Here is an 18,188-nt window from a genome sequence, read left to right on the forward strand (position 1 = left end):
ATCCATTTAAAATAATTTCTTATGCTTGTTGATACAGAATGATGTCCATGAAAAAGTGAAAAAAGCTGGTAAAAAATATTGTAGTATGATATCACTTGTATTAATGTATATTTTATATATAATAATTAATATAAATAATTGTAATTATAAATAATATAATATAATATATAAATAATATAAACATATAATTATATATAATTAAATATATAATTATATATTTATATAATTATTATATTTTATATTATATAATTATTATATTTATATATAAATTTATATATATTTATATTTATTTTTATATATTTATATTTATTTATATAATATATATAAATAAATATATATAAATATATATGATATATATATCTATATAATTATATATAATTATTTATATATAAATATATTTTTATATATTATAAATATATATATAATATATATAAATATATATAAACAATATATATATTTATATATATAAATAATTATTTATATATAATTTTTAAAGTCTGGAAAGACATGCACCAAAATGTTAGCAGTGGTTACCTCTGTGTGGTGGGGTTTCAGTTGGATTTTATATTTTTATAATTTTCTAAAGGATCTGATTTTTTAACAATAAACTTACATTTATTTTTTGACCAGAAAATGTAAAACTATTTCCATTTGGGAAAACCATTAAAGGGCAGGCACAGAAAAGAACAGCTTGTGGGCCGGGCACGGTGGCTCATGCCTGTAATCCCAGTACTTTGGGAGGCCAAGGCGGGCTGATTGCCTGAGTGCAGGAGTTTGCAACCAGCCTGGGCAACACGGTGAAAACCTGTCTCTACTAAAATACGAAAAATTAGACGGGCGAGGTGGCATGTGCCTGTAGTCCCAGCTACTTGGGAGGCTGAGGCAGGAGAATTGCTTGAACCCGGGAGGCGGAGGTTGCAGTGATCCGAGATCGAGCCACTGCACTCCAGCCAGGGCAACAGAGCAAGACTCCATCTTGGGAAAAAAAAAAAAAAAGCTCGTGAAGGAGATCAGGAAGGAGTGGTCAGAGAGGTAGGAAGAGAGCCAGAAGACAATAATGATCTGAAGGCAACGAATAAAAATGTTTCTAAAAGGAGCAAATAGGTGGTTAATAGTGTTTAATATAGTAGAAAGGTCAAATAAGATAAGCCCTGAGAAATGTCCACTAGATTAAATAATTACTTAAATGAGAACAGTTTCAGTAGAGTCCTGGGAGTAGAATCCAGATCATAGTGAATTGAGAATTGAATCAGAGGTAAAGAAGTGGAAACATTTAGTAGAGAATCTTTTGAGAAACTTGCCTAAGAAAGAAATGTTGTAGCTAGAGAGCCATGCATAGTCAAAGAAGGATTTGTTTTTTAGGATAGGAGAGATTTAAATATGTTTAGCAGCTAGAGGGACCAATTCCATAGAAAGTTAAATATATAGGTGAGTGACAAGATAAGGCTTAAAATCAAATGGCCCTAGGAGAATTGTGCAAGTTAAATTCACAATGAGGTGTAAATAAATGATAAATGATCTTTGAGGGAAAATTTTGATAGGGTGAAAAGAAGAGGACAGTAGAGGGTACTGGGCTAATTAAGTCCTTTGCATTAATAAGGCAATAACAGCTAGCTGGCTTCCATACACACACACACACACACACACACACGCACACAGAGCACCCTTTTTATTTTTCATGGCAGGCACAGAAGTTCAGAGTTACTAAGTGATGTTGGGTGAAACACAGTTATCCTCTGTACCTCAGTTATCACACACACACACACACACACACACACACAAAGAGTAGCTGAGTCAAATCTCTTGACAAACAGGTGACATCAGAACTTGATGTGCACTTTCCTCTCTATTGCGTTTCCTTGACCACAGTGATTCTTGGCCAAAAGGAGTCAAGAATGGGGGCGGTGAGAAATGGAGATTTAGGACCTTTAAATTGTATGGAATCTCATTAGTTCATCATCCTGCCCACAGGCAATACTGTACCTTAATCAAACAGACACCTATTCATCTTCCTGCCCGTACATTTTTCTCAAAGGACATTTCACAATCTCCGACTCGATGTTATGCAACCATACTGAAAAGAACTTCTTTCGATTCTCTCTTCAGCCTGTCCCAAGGAAATGGCAATCAAAAGCCCCTGTAATTTGGGGTGTTTGTGTTCCTGGGAGCAGGAAGCTGGAACTGCAAGGAGGGAGTAAGAGGGGAGGGTCTGGTTGTAAAAACAGGTAGTAGACTGGTGAAAACAAGAGTAGAGCTCATATCCATACAATCTGTATTCCAGGGGATCTGGATTCAGAGCTTAACTGCCTTTCTATGGAGCACCCCATTCCTTTCCACACACACCCATCCAGCTGCCTATTACCATTAGTGATTTGTTCCCTTCTTGACGTTCATTTCACCTGAGGCCTCCCTGGGGATAGTCTACTTTAAACTAAATCCCTTCTGAAAGTTGTCAGTTGTCTCCCTACGTTGATGAAGTGCCCTTTTAACACTCAACCTGCCTACTTAAGTTGGTGATTGTATTTATTTCACAAAAGTATCTCTAAGTCGCCTAGGGGTGAGGGCAATCTGGGAAAAAGTGGCAGCAGCATAAGTGTGTGAGTGTCTATGCATGTTAATGGGGTTGCTAAAGACCTAACCCATCAGCTGACAAGAGTCTGACCTCCAGCTTCCATAGAGGTGTTCATTAATTACATACTTAGTTATCTAGAAACAAGAAGACCTGGAAAGACAATAATGTTGAATTAGCCAGCCTTCTTCCCTTAATAAAAGCTAACATTTATTGAACACTTACTATGTGCCAGGTACTATTTTAAGTGCTTTATATATTTTAACTCAGTTAATCCTCAAAACAATCCTATGACATAGGTGCTATTTTTATATCTGTAGTGTACTGATGAGGCATAGATGGATTAAGCAACTTGCCCAAAATAGTGATAAAATCAGGATTTGAACCCAGTCTGGTTTTTGAGCTCAGGCTTTTAACATGCCTCTCAGAGGAGAATATTTTAGCCCTGTATGTCACCATAAAGAGGAGGGGGGGGGGGGACATATTTTAAAAAGGAAGAAAAAGAGCAAAAAAAATGTGATTATGGTGGGAGGGAAATAGAATGACTCTAACAAATGCTGATATAAGCTGCAAATTCCTGCCTAGATGTTGTTCTTCATCTGTTTGGTCTTTAGTCTGACGCTTCATGTGTTGAATTGTATCTTAACTATGAGAACTTCAAGCCTGTTTAATTTCTGCCTATCCTTCAAAGCCCAGTGCAGGTCCCACCTCCTCCATAAAGCCTCCATATCCACCCAGTCTACAGTAACCTGTACTTTAAAAATTGTGTTTACACTTATTGTCTGTAGTGTTCATTTGGCTCTGGCTCACATTCTTAGTTAGCCTCCTGTGCATATATGTCTCATCTTACCAACCACATTGTAAACTCCCTAAGGGAGGGTCTAAGACATATTTTTCTTGCATCTTGCATCCCTATAATTTCTAGCATGGTGTTTTGTAAATAACAGGCACTCAGTAAATATTCATTGGTTGAGTGGTTAAAAAAGATAAGAGACCGCATCTTGGTTAACCTCCACATCATTTAGTGAAGAACTGTGCACTCAATGTGTACTCAATAAACATTAATAATATTACAAACTCATTCAAAAAGCCTTTATGGAGTTTCTACAGTGTGCAGAGAATGGTGCTGTGGGAGTATGAATGAAATAAAAGACACAGCTTCTACCTTTGAAGAGCTTGGCTTGGTTCTCTTCTTCTTAAAGTCTTCTCTTACTACTTCAGTGCATGTTATCACCTCTCTCTGAATTTCTGCTGCATTCAAAGTCAAGACCAGTTATCACTCAATTGGTTTGTCTCCCTCGGTTCAATTGTGAGCCCCTTGAAGGAAATGGACAGCACTGTGCTGGGAACATAATAGAATCACAGAATTGAAAGGGACTTTACAGCTTTCCCTGTCATCAAACTTCCTACCCAATGCAAGAATCCCTTTTACAACACCCCTAATGGAGCTCTTATTTAACTCTATGCTTCCAGTATCAGGAATTAACTGAAATAGGAAACACAGCAGGAAAAGCGTGTTCAGAGGCAAGATAATGAGTTAGATTTTGACTACTTGCAATTTAGTGTCATTGTTAGACAATCAGGCAGAGAAAAACAGCTGAAATTCAAGTCTCAACCTCAGGAGAGAGGTCAAGGCTGAAGAGAGAGATTTGAGAGTCTTGGGCACAGAAGTGGTAGTTGAAACTCTAAGATCAAATAAGACTGCGAAGGACAAGAGAAGAAAAGAGCCAAGGACAAAGTCTCTGAGAATTCCCCTACTTGGAAAGTGACAAGAAAAATCAACAAGGTGGGAGAAGACCTGGAAGGCAAAGGAAAAATTTTAAGGAGAGGCTGGTCACCAGAGTTAATGGAGGATGATGCAATGAAGTTAAAGAGGATGAGACTGAGAAAAAGTTATTTTATCTGGTGATTAAGAAGCCAGACTTGCCAGGCGCGGTGGCTCACACCTGTAATCCCAGCACTTTGGGAGGCCGAGGCGGGCGGATCACCTGAGGTCAGGAGTTCAAGACCAGCCTGGCCAACATGGAGAAACCCTGTCTTTACTAAAAATAATAATAAAAAAAAAATAGCGAGGTGTGGTGGCGGGCGCCTATAATCCCAGCTACTCAGGCGGCTGAGGCAGGAGAATCGCTTGAATCCAGGGAGCAGAGGTTGCAATGAGCCGAGATCACACCACTTCACTCCAGCCTGGGCAAAAGAGCGAAACTCCGTCTCAAAAAAAGAGGAAAAGAAAAGAAACTGGACTTTTGATAACCTATGACCTAGGAGAGAGCAGTTTCAGTGAAGTAGAGTCTATTTTTGCTTGCTCGTTACCCCTAACACCTAGCAGAGCACCTGGATTGATACATACTTGTTGAGTAAATGAATGAATGGATTGGTGAACTGTAGGTCCTTCCACAAATATAAATAAGGTGGTGGAAAAAGGGGAAAAAGTGGACAAGTTGGCCTTTTTCTCTGAAGCAAGAGGAGAACATGGGTGATGATATACAGAAATATTAAGGTGAAAAAGAAAGAAGTTGAGGTCTATGATTTTACCCCTAAAATATGAAGTAAGTTCATCTGAGAATCTCTTACAGTTTCCATTCTCAGTATGATGGAGTAAATTCTCAATAGATAACATCTGTAAACTCTGGACAAAATACACACACACACACAGATACACACACGCAAGCGCGCACACACACACACACACACAACTTGAAGGCTCCAGAGAGTGAACAAAAGCAGGCAGATTTCAGAAGGCAATTGGAACTTGGAATAAGAGATCAGCATGGGGTGAGTTTCCCATGTTTTATGGCCTCAGCCTGAGGTCAGGCTGCAATCACTGGCCACATCACTGAAAGTCCATTAGGAAATTCTTATCTTTCTAGCCTGAAGAACCAGAGGACAAAGCCTGGGACAACCACAGTCTCTGGAAAGTGAGGAGATAGCTAAGAAAGGAGAGATTCTGAGAAAAGGAGCCCTAAATTACCTGTATAAATTCTTCCCCAAGGCATATTCTGAACTATGCATGCATAGGGCAGTTTCCATCTAAAACTAAAAGAATGGAACTAAGATTTGAGCTGCCACTAACCACAGGCAAGGCAAAGTACAGTTTGAATCTAAACAAGTTAATTGCCTGCTAAAACAAACACATCTACCCTCTCGGAGAATATAACAGAATCCAGAATCTCCACAACATAACATACACAATGTCCAGGAACCCCTCTAAAATTACTCAATACGGTTATCCATATCCATGGGTTCTGCATCTGTGGATTCAACCAACTGCAGATCAAAAATATTCAAAAAACAGGCCAGGCGCAGGGGCTCACGCCTGTAACCCCAGCACTCTGGGAGGCCGAGGTGGGCAGATCACTTGAGGTCAGAAGTTTGAGACCAGCCTGGGCAATATGAAGAAACCCCATCTCCACCAAAAAATACAAAAATTAGCCAGGCATGGTGGCACATGCCTGTAGTCCCCAGCTACTTGGAAGGCTGAGGCAGGAGAATTGCTTGAACCCAGGAGGCAGAGGTTGCAGTGAGCTGAGATCATGCCACTGCACTCCAGCCTGGGTGACAGAGTGAGACTCTGTCTCAAAAAAAAAATTCAAAAAACAACAACAAAAATTGCAATACACCAACAAAAACATACTAAAAATAAAAAATAAAGTATAAAAACTATATAGCATTTACATTGTGTTGGGTATTAATAAGTAATCTAAAGATGATTTAAAATATATGAGAGGAGTCTGGGGTGGCTCATGCCTGTAATCCCAGCACTTTGGGAGGCCGAGGCAGGCAGATCACCTGAGGTCAGGAGTGTGAGACCAGCCTGACCAACATGGAGAAACCCCATCTCTATCTATCTATCTATCTATCTATCTATCTATCTATCTATCTATCTACATATATATAATTAGCCGGGTGTGGTGGCACATGCCTGTAATCCCAGCTACTTGGGAGGCTGAGGCAGGAGAATCACTTGAACCTGGGAGTCAGAGGTTGCAGTGAGCCGAGATCATGCCACTGCACTCCAGCCTGGGCGATAGAGTGAGACTCCATCTCAATCAATCAATAAATAAAATAAAATATATGAGAGGATATGTATAGATTATATGCAAAAACTACACCATTTTATATAATGGACTTGAGCATCCTCAGATTTTGGTATCCATAAGAGAGTTCCTGGAATCAATCCCCCATGGATACCAAGGGACAACTGTATGCGAAGAATTAGGAAAATGTGACCCATTCTAAAGGAAAAAGACAATTAATGGAGGCTAACTCAAAGATGAGATTGCTTAATGCGGAGAGAAAAATACCCTGGTAACAAATGAAAAAATTGAAAACCTCAGCAGAGAAAAAGAAAGTATAGGAAAGAACTAAATGAGAATTCCAGAACTAAAAAATACAGTATCTGAAATGAAAATTTAAGTGTATGGAATTAATTGCAGAATGAAATATAACAGAGGAGTCAGTGAACTTGAAGATATCATAATCAAAAGTATTCAATCTCAAGAAGAGAGAGGATTTTTTAAAAATGAACAGAGTCTCAGACAATATCCGAGGTCTAAAATATGTGTGAAGGAGGCTGGCCGTGGTGGCTCATGACTGTAATCCCAGCGCTTTGGGAGGCCAAGGCAGGCAGATCACTTGAGGCCAGGAGCTCAAGACCAGCCTGGCCAACATGGTGAAACCCCATCTCTACTAAAAATACAAAAAATTAGCCGGGCATGGTGGTGCACACCTGTAATCCCAGGTACTCAAGTGGCTGAGGCACGAGAATCGCTTGAACCCAGGAGGCGGAGGTTGCAGTGAACCGAGATCGTGCCACTGCACTCCAGCCTAGGCGACAGAGTGAGACTCTGTCTCATATAAAATAAAATATGTGTGAAGGAGGAGAAAGAGAGAATAGGGCAGAAGCATTATTTGAAGAAATAATGGTTGAACATGTCCCAAACTTGGCAAAGGTATACATTTACAGATTCAAGCTCAGCAAAGCTCAAACAGAATAAAGATGAAGAAAACTGCACTTACTTGAATCACAGTTTAAACTGCTGAGAGTGGGCCAGGCATGGTGGCTCACGCCTGTAATCCCAGCACTTTGGGAGGCTGAGGTGGGCGTATCACCTGAGGTCAGGAGTTCGAGACCAGCCTGACCAACAAGGAGAAACCCCGTCTCTACAAAAAATACAAAATTAGCCGGGCATGGTGGTGCATGTCTGTAATCCCAGTTACTCAGGAGGCTGAGGCAGGAGAATCACCTGAACCCAGGAGGCGGAGGTTGCGGTGAGCCAAGATTGCACTCCAGCCTGGGCAACAAGAGCAAAACTCCATCTCAAAAAAAAAAAAAAAACCTGCTGAGAGCCAAAAAATAAACAAAATCTTGAAAGCAGCCAGAGAAGAACAACACTGCATACAATGATTCAAATTACCATGGACTTCTCCTCAGGAACTATGGAGACTAGACGGCAGTGGGAAAACATCTTTAAATTGGCGGGAAGAAAATGACTGTCAGTCTAGTATACTATATTCTGTAAACATATCCTTTAAGAATGAAGGCAAAATAATGGCATCTTCAGATAAAAGAGAGTCTCTCACATACTTATAAGACCTTATACTTGCTATTCCCTCTGTGTAGAACACATAGTCTCCTCCCCAGTCCCCTCTGTATCTTTAGCTTGCTAACTCCTACTCATCCTTCACATCTAAGCTTACATGCCACTTTCTCCAGGAAGCCTTCCTGATCCCCCAAGTTCAAATTAGATCTCTTCTTTTATACATGTATAGCCCCCCATATTTCCCCATCTTAGCACTTATCGTGCTATATGTAATTGCTTGTTTGATTGCTTGTGAACTCCACTAAACTATGTGCTCCATGAGGGGAAGCACTTGGGTTTTTTCTTGCTGGTTTTGTTTTTGTTTTTGTTTTTGTTTTAGATGGAGTCTCGCTCTGTAGCCCAGGCTGGAGTGCAGTGGCACGATCTTGGCTCACTGCAACCTTTGCCTCCTGAGTTCAAGCAATCCTCCCACCTCAGCCTCTAGAGTAGCTGGGACTATAGGCGCACACCACCATGCCCGGCTAACTTTTGTATTTTTGGTAGACATGGTGTTTCTCCATGTTGTCCAGGCTTGTCTTGAACTCCTGGACTCAAGCAATCCACCTGCCTCGACCTCCCAAAGTGCTGGGATTACAGGCATAAGCCACTGCGCCTGGCCTGGTTTTTCTTATTTGTGTATTTACAGTCCCTGGCACACAATAGATGCTCAATCAATATTTATTGAATAAAGGAAAGAATGTCTGATTCCAAAGTATTTTTTTTCTTTCTACTACACCAGGATTCCACAATAGAGAGGGAGGTCCTGACGCTACTATAAAATTCACTACTCTTGGCCAGGTGTGGTGGTTTATGCCTGTAATCCCAGCACTTTGGGAGGCTGAGGTGGGAGGATCACTTGAGCTCAGGAGTTCAAGACTAGCCTGGTCAATATAGTGAGACCCCACTCTCATTTTTAAAAATTTAAAACGGGCCGGGCGCAGTGGCTCATGCCTGTAATCTCAGCACTTTGAGAGGCCGAGGTGGGCAGATCATTTGAGGTCAGGAGTTCGAGACCAGCCTGACCAACATGGTAAAACCCTGTCTCTACTAAAAATACAAAAAAAAATTAGCCGTGTGTGGTAGCGCATGCCTATAGTCCCAGCTACTCGGGAGGTTGAGGCAGAAGAATCACTTGAACCCGGGAGGTGGAGGTTGCAGTGAGCTGAAACCGCACCTCTGCACTCCAGCCTGGGCAACAGGGTGAGACTCCGTCTCAAAAAAAAAAAAAATTAAAAACAAAAAATAAATAAAATTCACTACTCTTAAACTTTATGGAGAAATCTACCATTCACTGAAAACCTGCTGCTTTCATTGAACTATCATTTTCCAGTGATTACATAGGCAATTGCTGTTTTGGGACAATCTATATGTGCTTAACATAGATCCCTGGTAATGCTTGTACAAATCCTCATTTTAATACCACTTCAAGATAAATGGGCTGGGTGTGGTGGCTCACCACCTGTAAACCCAGCACTCTGGGAGGCCAAGGTAGGAGGATCTCTTGAGGCCAGAAGTTCGAGACCAGCCTGAGCAACAGAGCGAGACCCCATCTCTATTTTTTCAAAAAAGAAGAAAGATAAATGGCTAAAAATTCAGAAATGATTAACCGATGGTACATCCGACTATAGAATATTATACATGCACGAAAGTTATATTTATGAACCTGTGTAATCATTTGAATACATGCTTATATGTTGGGGAAAAAACAAGAATACAAAATTATATGTACAATGTGATTACAATTTTTAAAAATCCATGTAGGAAAAAATAATACTGGAAAGAAATATACCAAAATATTACCTGTGGTTTTCACTGGGTGATAAGACTACAAGTACTTTGTAAATTTTTTTCTGTATTTTACCATTTTTCTTTAATAAACATGTATTGCTCCTATAGTGGGAGAGGGTTTTTTTTTGTTTTTTGTTTTTTGTTTTTTTTTTTTTTTGAGACGGAGTCTCACTCTGTCACCCAGGCTGGAGTGCAGTGGCGCAATCTCAGCTCACTGCAAGCTCCGCCTCCCAGGTTCACGCCATTCTCCTGCCTTAGCCTCCCGAGTAGCTGGGACTACAGGCACCTGCCACCACGCCCGGCTAATTTTTTTGTATTTTCAGTAGAGATGGGGTTTCACCATGTTTGCCAGGATAGTCTCAATCTCCTGACCTTGTGATCCACCCGCCTCGGCCTCCCAAAGTGCTGGGATTACAGGCGTGAGCCACCGTGCCGGACCGAGGGTCTTTCTTTTTTAAAAGTTGAAGATAGAAAGTCTCAGGGTAGGAAGAAGTCTCCGAGTACACCAAAGCACAAGCACAAGTAAAGCAAGATGGTGTTTAAGCCTCCTTTCTCTTAACTTGTATCTTAATGGCCTGATAATTTATAGATTAACTGAGTGCATGACCTTGTTGAAGGATGCTAAAAGACTGGCCCCAGAAAAAGAAGAAAGGGGATCAGCAGTGGAAACTGCCAGAGGCAGAAGGAGAAAGAGACTAAGCAAAGAGATCAGAGAAAGTAAACATAAAAGAAGAGGAAATGGGAGGGGGAGGGAAAGACCAGAGGATAGGTATACTTATATACATCAGGGCCCATATGAAAAAGAGGAGCTGGTAATGGATTTTTATAACAGGCATAGCTAGTATGTTTTTCATGTTATTTTACTATTGTCTGTATTAAGAGTGTATGTATTTGTGCCTTTGAGCCTCTCGCTATTCCTCCTTTCAGCCCACATGTGCTGTCATATCTGCCTGATACTGCCAGGGAAGATCAACTGGACTCTAGACCCGGACATTATGGAGCCTGCTCTAGGAGCAAATTGCATAACCACATGCCTATCTATGTGAGCTATAGATTTAGCGGGCTATATGGGGCAGTCAGGAACCTTCTGGGTGATAAAGGAGATCTCCATGGGGATTCAGAGAGCCCCACAGGCATTTATGGAAAACAAGAAAGTAGATCAGTTCTGAGTCTAAACCCCATTTATGACACATAACCCGACTAACTGAACAATGCTGGCTCTTAGCCAAGACCATTTTTGTAAGATGTTTATACTCTTCTGTTGATTTTGTGTAATACTTCTGTCATCCTTGAAGCTTTTAGTGGGCTAGTGGGATGATTGATGGGGGATTTTAGTTTATTAAATGTCAAGTGAGGGTGTTGGAATTAGAAATTAATTTCTACATGGTTTGGTTTGAGTATAGTTATTTCCCAGAAAGACAGACATTTTAGCAACCTTGTCCTTTCTATATGATAATGAATCTCTTAACCCATCTTGAGGCCAGGAACAAGGAGACTTAACCTTAAAAGAAAGGCATGTAATAGGGCCAAGACAAGATCTCAGCATCATCACTTGACCTTTAGAGAGTGGACACGATTGTCTTGGAGCTTCTGATTATGTAACTTGTAATGTAAAAAAAATTGTGGCTTTAATGACCATTTGCTAGATTATTGCATCATCCAATTTGATAGCCACTAGCCACAAGTGACCAAATTTAAGTTAAAAATTAAATCTCAGTTGCACTGTCCATATTTCAATAGCCACATATGAAAAAAAAGTGGCTATTTTCTTTTTTGTTTTTTGTTTGTTTGTTTGTTTGTTTGAGACAGAGTCTTACTCTGTCGCCCAGGCTGGAGTGCAGTGGCACAATCTCGGCTCACTGCAACCTCCGCTTCCCAGGTTCAAGCGATTCTCCTGCCTCAGCCTCCCAAGGAGCTGAGACTACAGGCATGTGCCACCGTGCCCAGTTAATTTTTTGTATTTTTAGTAGAGACAGGGTTTCACCGCGTTAGCCAGAATAGTCTTGATCTCCTGACCTCGTGATCCACCCACCTTGGCCTCCCAAAGTGCTAGGATTACAGGTGTGGGCCACCACGCCCGGCCCAAAAAGTGGCTACTTTCTAGACAGTGTAGATATAGAACATTTCCACCATTGCAGAATGTTCAACTTAACAGCACTGTGAATCTAGACTCACAGGATGGTGATCTAGGGACCAGTCATCTCTGCACTGTATGCAGAGATGCAAAGTGACTTATTTTGTCTTACTTCAGGTTGTCTCTTTGCACCAGTGTGCTCTGAGTGACACCAGGGAAATTGATGCAGTTTAGCAGACTTATTAGCATTCTTGCTCTTGCCACAATGTTTTTTTAAAGATAAGAATTCTTTTTTTTTTTGCTGGCGGTGGGGGGACGTGGAGTCTCCCTTTGTCACCCAGGCTGGAGTGCAGTGGCGTGCAATCTCGGCTCACTGCAACCTCCGAGTTCAAGTGATTCTAGCACCTCAGCATCCCAAGTAGCTGGGACTACAAGTGCGCACCACCATGCCCGGCTAATTTTTTATATTTTTATTTATGTTTGTTTTTTTTTTAAGATGGAGTCTTGCTCTGTCACTTAAGCTGAAGTGCAGTGGCACAATCACGGCTCACTGCAACCTCTGTCTCCCAGGTTCAAGTGATTCCCCTGCCTCAGTCTCCCAAGTAGCTGGGACTACAGGGGTGCACCACCATGCCCAGCTAATTTTTATATTTTTAGTAGAGATGGGGTTTCACCATGTTGGACAGACTGGTCTCGAACTCCTGACCTCAGGCAATCTGCCCACCTCAGCCTCCCAAAGTTCTGGGATTACAGGCGTGAGCCAGCGAGCCCAGCCAATTTTCGTATTTTTAGTAGAGATGGGGTTTCACCATGTTGCCCAGGTTGATCTTGAACTCCTTAGCTCAAGTAATCCGCCCGCCTCAGCCTCCCAAAGTGCTGAGACTACAGGTGTGAGCCACTGCACCCAGCCAAAGATGAGAATTCTTTAGGGAATGGCTAAATGAAATGTGTCCTATTCACTAAATTGAATACGATACAGCAGTTAAAGGGAATGAACTAGATGTTTCAATAAGGATAGACCTCAAAAACATTTTTGTGTGAAAAAAGCAAGTTGCCGCCAGGCACGGTGACTCACACCTGTAATCCCAGCACTTTGGGAGGCTGAGGAGGGCGGATCACGAGGTCAGGAGATCGAGACCATCCTGGCTAACACAGTGAAACCCGGTCTCTACTAAAATAAAAAATAAAAAATAAAAAATTAGCTGGGCGTGGTGGCACATGCCTGTAGTTCCAGCTACTTGGGAGGCTGAGGCAGGAGAATGGCGTGAATCCGGGAGGCGGAGCTTGCAGTGAGCCTAGATCGTGCCACTGCACTCCAGCCTGGGGCGACAGAGCGAGACTCCATCTCAAAAAGAAAAAGAAAAAGAAAAAAGCAAGTTGCCAAATGTAATCATCTATACAAAGAAAAAAACCCCACAAAACAAAACTATGTATTTCCCATGCAAGAGTTTTTTTGTTTGTTTGTTTTTTAAGAGACAGGGTCTTGGCCCAGCGTGGTGGCTCACACCTGCAATCCCAGCAGTTTGGGAGGCCGAGGCAGGTGGATCACTTGAGGCCAGGAGTTTGAGACCAGCCTGGCTAACATGGTGAAACCCCATCTCTACTTAAAAAATACAAAAATTAGCCAAGTGTGGTGGCACGCACCTGTAATCCCAGCTACTTGGGAGGCTGAGGCAGGAGAATTGCTTGAACCTGGGAGGCGGAGGATCCCTTGAGCTCAGGTGCTCAAGGTTGCAGTGAGCTATGATGGTACCACTGTACTACAGCTTGGGTGACAGAGTGAGAATCTGTCTCAAAAAAAAAAAAAAAAGAGAGAGAGAGAAAGAGAGAGTCTCACTCTGTCACCCAGGCTGGAGTGCAGTGGTACAGCGATACCATCATAGCTCACTGAAGCCTTGGGCACCTGAACTCAAGGGATCCTCCTGCCTCAGCCTCCCAAGTGGCTGGCACAGGTGTATGACCCTGCACCCAGCTAATTTTTAATTTTTTTTGTAGAGACAGGGTCTTGAGATGTTGCACAGGCTGTTCTCATTCTCAAACTCCTATCCTCAAGGGATCCTCCTGCCTCAGCTGCCTAAAGTGCTGGGATTACAGGTGTGAGCCACCATGCCGGCCATTTTTTTTAAAGGATGGGAAGAATGCATATCAAACTCATGGCAGTGGTTACTTCAAGGACGGGGGAAAGGTGTGTAGGATAAGGGTCCAAAGGTACTTTTAGCTTTTTCTTTAATGTTCTAAATTTTTAAAGGAAAATATGTATTACATGTGTAATTATAATTATTAAAACAGGACATAAATGTATATATATATAAAATATGAATATAAATATGTAAAATATGGTGGTGAAAAAATAAGGGAAGTACACAAAACCCTTTAATAGTTGTGTTAGGATGATAGGATTGAGGCTAATTATTTTCTTTTTCTCTATTTTAAAAAAGTTTTTTTTGTCATATGGCTGTAATGTTTATACACTAAAAATCTTAAAATAGGTCCAGGCACAGTGGCTCATGACTATAATCCCAACACTTTGGGAGGCTGAGGTGGGAGGATCACTTGAGCCTGGGAGTTTAAGACCAGCCTGGGCAACATAGTGAGACTCCCTCTCTAAAAGAAATAAATTCTTAAAATAAAGTGAAGCTGGCTTTGTGTTGCTGACAAAGTTTTATTATTGCATATTAGGTATAGTTCTTAAGAGGCAATAGGCTCTGCTACATAATTAGTGCCAGAAATAACAGCTTGGTATCATTCATGTAAAAAATTTTAATTGTTCTTGGTGACAGTCTCCAAAATTCAATTGGTCAATATAATACCCCATTCTGCAGCTAATTCATACTGTAAGGCACACTGGGACCCTATAATTCCAAAAACCCAAGGTTCCATTGGAGTATTTTGAGACTCTCTTCTTATGCCCATGCCACCTGACTGGTAATGGGCTTTGAAAATTGTTCATATCGAAAACCCCTCCTCTGTGGTACAGAACTCAGATCCAAAAGCTGCTTCCTAAGAAAAATCTGACTTCACCTGCACCCTGCCTCCATGAGGATATGAGGTAAAGCTCTATGCAGACAACAACTCCGGCCAGGCTTCTCAACTTTCGAGCCAGAATGGTAACCCTGTCACCCATCCACCTGTTTATCTGGCTTCCAGAACATATGGATCCTGCCTCAGTCAACAACAGAGCATACCAATACTTCTGATCTTCATCAGAGAATAAATGTACTCTGCCTCTGAGTTCGTGTCAAAAGCCTGGCTATGAGAAGAGATATTTATGGATTATATTGTAAGGGAGATTCTATCCATCCGCTCCTTTACATGGCATTTTAAGTTGTGTCCTCAGATCAAGCTGGAGCCCCAGAAGGTTACAGGTCTGACCCATCTGAGCTCAGCCCTGCAGAAGGGCCTCAATGTTACGTCCTTGGCTTTTAGCCAGGGTAGTTACAAGAAAGTAATGTGAAAATCTCTTCTGTGTGTATTATAAAACCGTTACTGAGGACATTGTCCCTTATGTTAATCCCACATAAGAAATTTCTTATGGAATTTAGTGCCAGCAATAGACCATTATGTAGCTGTTAAAAATTATAATTATGGAAAACTAAATATGAAAACTGGTTTATGATATGTTCATTGAAAAAAGCAGAACACAAAATGGTATACAGACTCTAATTGCAACCATGTAAAATTATATGTGTCTGTGGATAAGGACTAAAAGCTGATAGGCCATGATGAAAGTTGTATGAGGGCAATGGGATTATAAGTGTTTTGTTTTTTCAAAAAAATTTTGTTTGCTATAATCTTGTCTTTTCAATTTGGGGGAGGAAGAATTTAGTAACAGGAAAATCTCTGTCTCTCTTGAGGAATTGCTATGCTTCTTTCTTTCTGATAACAAAAATTGTGTAATTGATTGTGTTTCCCCCTTTCTCCACCCACTGACTACCCAAAAAGGTGAATTTAGTATTCAGTCATCACACCTGAGCTTCCTCTTCCTTTAGAGAAAGGAAGAGGAAGACCAGGCGCGGTGGCTCAAGCCTATAATCCCAACACTTTGGGAGGCCAAGGTGGGCAGATCACGAGGTCGGGAGTTCGAGACTTAGCCTGGCCAACATGGTAAAAACCCCATCTCTACTAAAAATACAAAAAAATTAGCCAGGCATGTTGGTGCACACCTGTAATCCCAGCTACTTAGGAGGCTGAGGCAGGAGAATCGCTTGAACCCGGGAGGCAGAGGTTGCAGTGAGCCGAACTCACGCCACTGCACTCCAGAGCTTGGGCAACACAGCGAGACTCTGTCTAAAAAAAAAAAAAAAAGAGAAAGGAAGAAATAATTTTCTATTTCTATAATCTTACGACGTTTGTATTCTTCTGGTAAGGTGCTTCAAATCCTTCGTAGAAAGAGGCAAAATATGCCTGGCGCAGTGGCTCACGCCTGTAATCCCAGCACTTTGGGAGGCCGAGGCGGGCGGATCACGAGGTCAGGAGATCTAGACCATCCTGGCTAACACGGTGAAACCTCATCTCTACTAAAAATACAAAAAAAAAGCCGGGCGTGGTGACTGGCACCTGTAGTCCCAGCTACTCAGGAGGCTGAGGCAGGAGAATGGCATGAACCTGGGAGGCGGAGCTTGCAGTGAGCCGAGATCATGCCACTGCACTCCAGCCTGGGCAACAGAGCGAAATTCTGTCTCAACAAAAAAAAAGAGGCAAAATATAAAGCATTTCTCTCAGTTTAAAAGGTACACATGGTCATAGTAAATTGGAAAAATATAAGAAAGGAAAACAGATAACCACTGTTAACACTTTTTGGCATTTCTACCTATCTTTTCTCAATGTACCTTACTAAACAAAATTATGAACATATAGTATATAAAGTATCATATCCTGGTCTTTCCAGGTAACTTAAAATATAAGCATGTTGACCAGGCGTGGTGGCTCATGCCTGTAATCCCAGCACTTTGGGAGGCTGAGGCAGGTGGATCGCTTCAGGTTGGGAGTTTGAGACCAGCCTGGCCAACATGGCGAAAACCCATCTCTACCAAAAATACAAAAATTAGCCAGGTGTGGTGGTGCAAGCCTGTAATCCCAGCTATTCAGGAGGCTGAGGTACGAGAATCATTTGAACCTGTGAGGCACAGGTTGCAGTGAGCCAAGATCGTGCCACTACACTCCAGCCTGGTAACAGAATGAGACCTGTCTCAAAAAAAAATATATATATATATAGAGAGAGAGAGAGACATAGACATATATATATGGACATATATATATATATATGCATGTTTTTGTGTATTGAAAACTCTCTGGCAAATATCTCTGGAAAAAAAAAATCTTTGGTAAATAACTCTGGTAAATATCATGCCAGTAGGACTGTTTTATTTTTTTTCAGGCTGAAGTGCAGTGATGTGATCTTGGCTCACTGCAACCTCCACCTCCCAGGTTCAAGCAATTCTCGTGTCTCAGCCACCCGCATAGCTGGGACTACAGGCATGCACGATCACGCCTGGCTAATGTTTTCTGTTTTTAGTAGAGACGGGGTTTCACCATGTTGGCCAGGCTGGTCTTGAACTCCTGGCCTCAAGTGATCCACCCACCTCGGCCTCCCGAAGTGTTAGGATTACAGGCATGAGGCATGAGCCACTGTACCTGGCTTTTTTTTTTTTTTTTTTTTTTTTTTGAGACAAGGTTTTACTCTGTTGCCCAGGCTGGAGTGCAGTGGCACAAACACGGCTCACTGCAGCCTCAACCTCCTGGGCTCAAGCCATTCTGCCACCTCAGCCTCCGAAGTAGCTGGGACCACAGGTGCTCACCATCATGCCCAGCTAATTAAAAAGATTTTTTTTTTAGTAGAAATGGAGGTCTCACCATGTTGCCCAGGCTGAGGACTTTCAAAGGTTGGAACCATAGAGCTCTACAGGAAGAGTTAAAGAGGAAGCTCTAAGGTTCCTCGAAACCTGAGAGATTGACTAGACACGGTGGCTGAAGCCTATAAGCCCAGCACTTTGGGAGGCCAAGGCGGGCAGATCACGAGGTCAGGAGTTCAAGACCAGCCTGGTCAACATGATGAAACCCCGTCTCTACTAAAAATACAAAAATTAGTCGGGCGTGTTGGCACGTGCCTGTAATCCCAGCTACTCAGGAGGCTGAGGCAGGAGAATTGCTTGAACCCGGGAGGCGGAGGTTGCAG

The sequence above is a fragment of the Pan paniscus genome, chromosome X, assembly GCF_029289425.2.
Source record: "Pan paniscus chromosome X, NHGRI_mPanPan1-v2.0_pri, whole genome shotgun sequence".
Taxonomy (NCBI): Eukaryota; Metazoa; Chordata; class Mammalia; order Primates; family Hominidae; genus Pan; species Pan paniscus.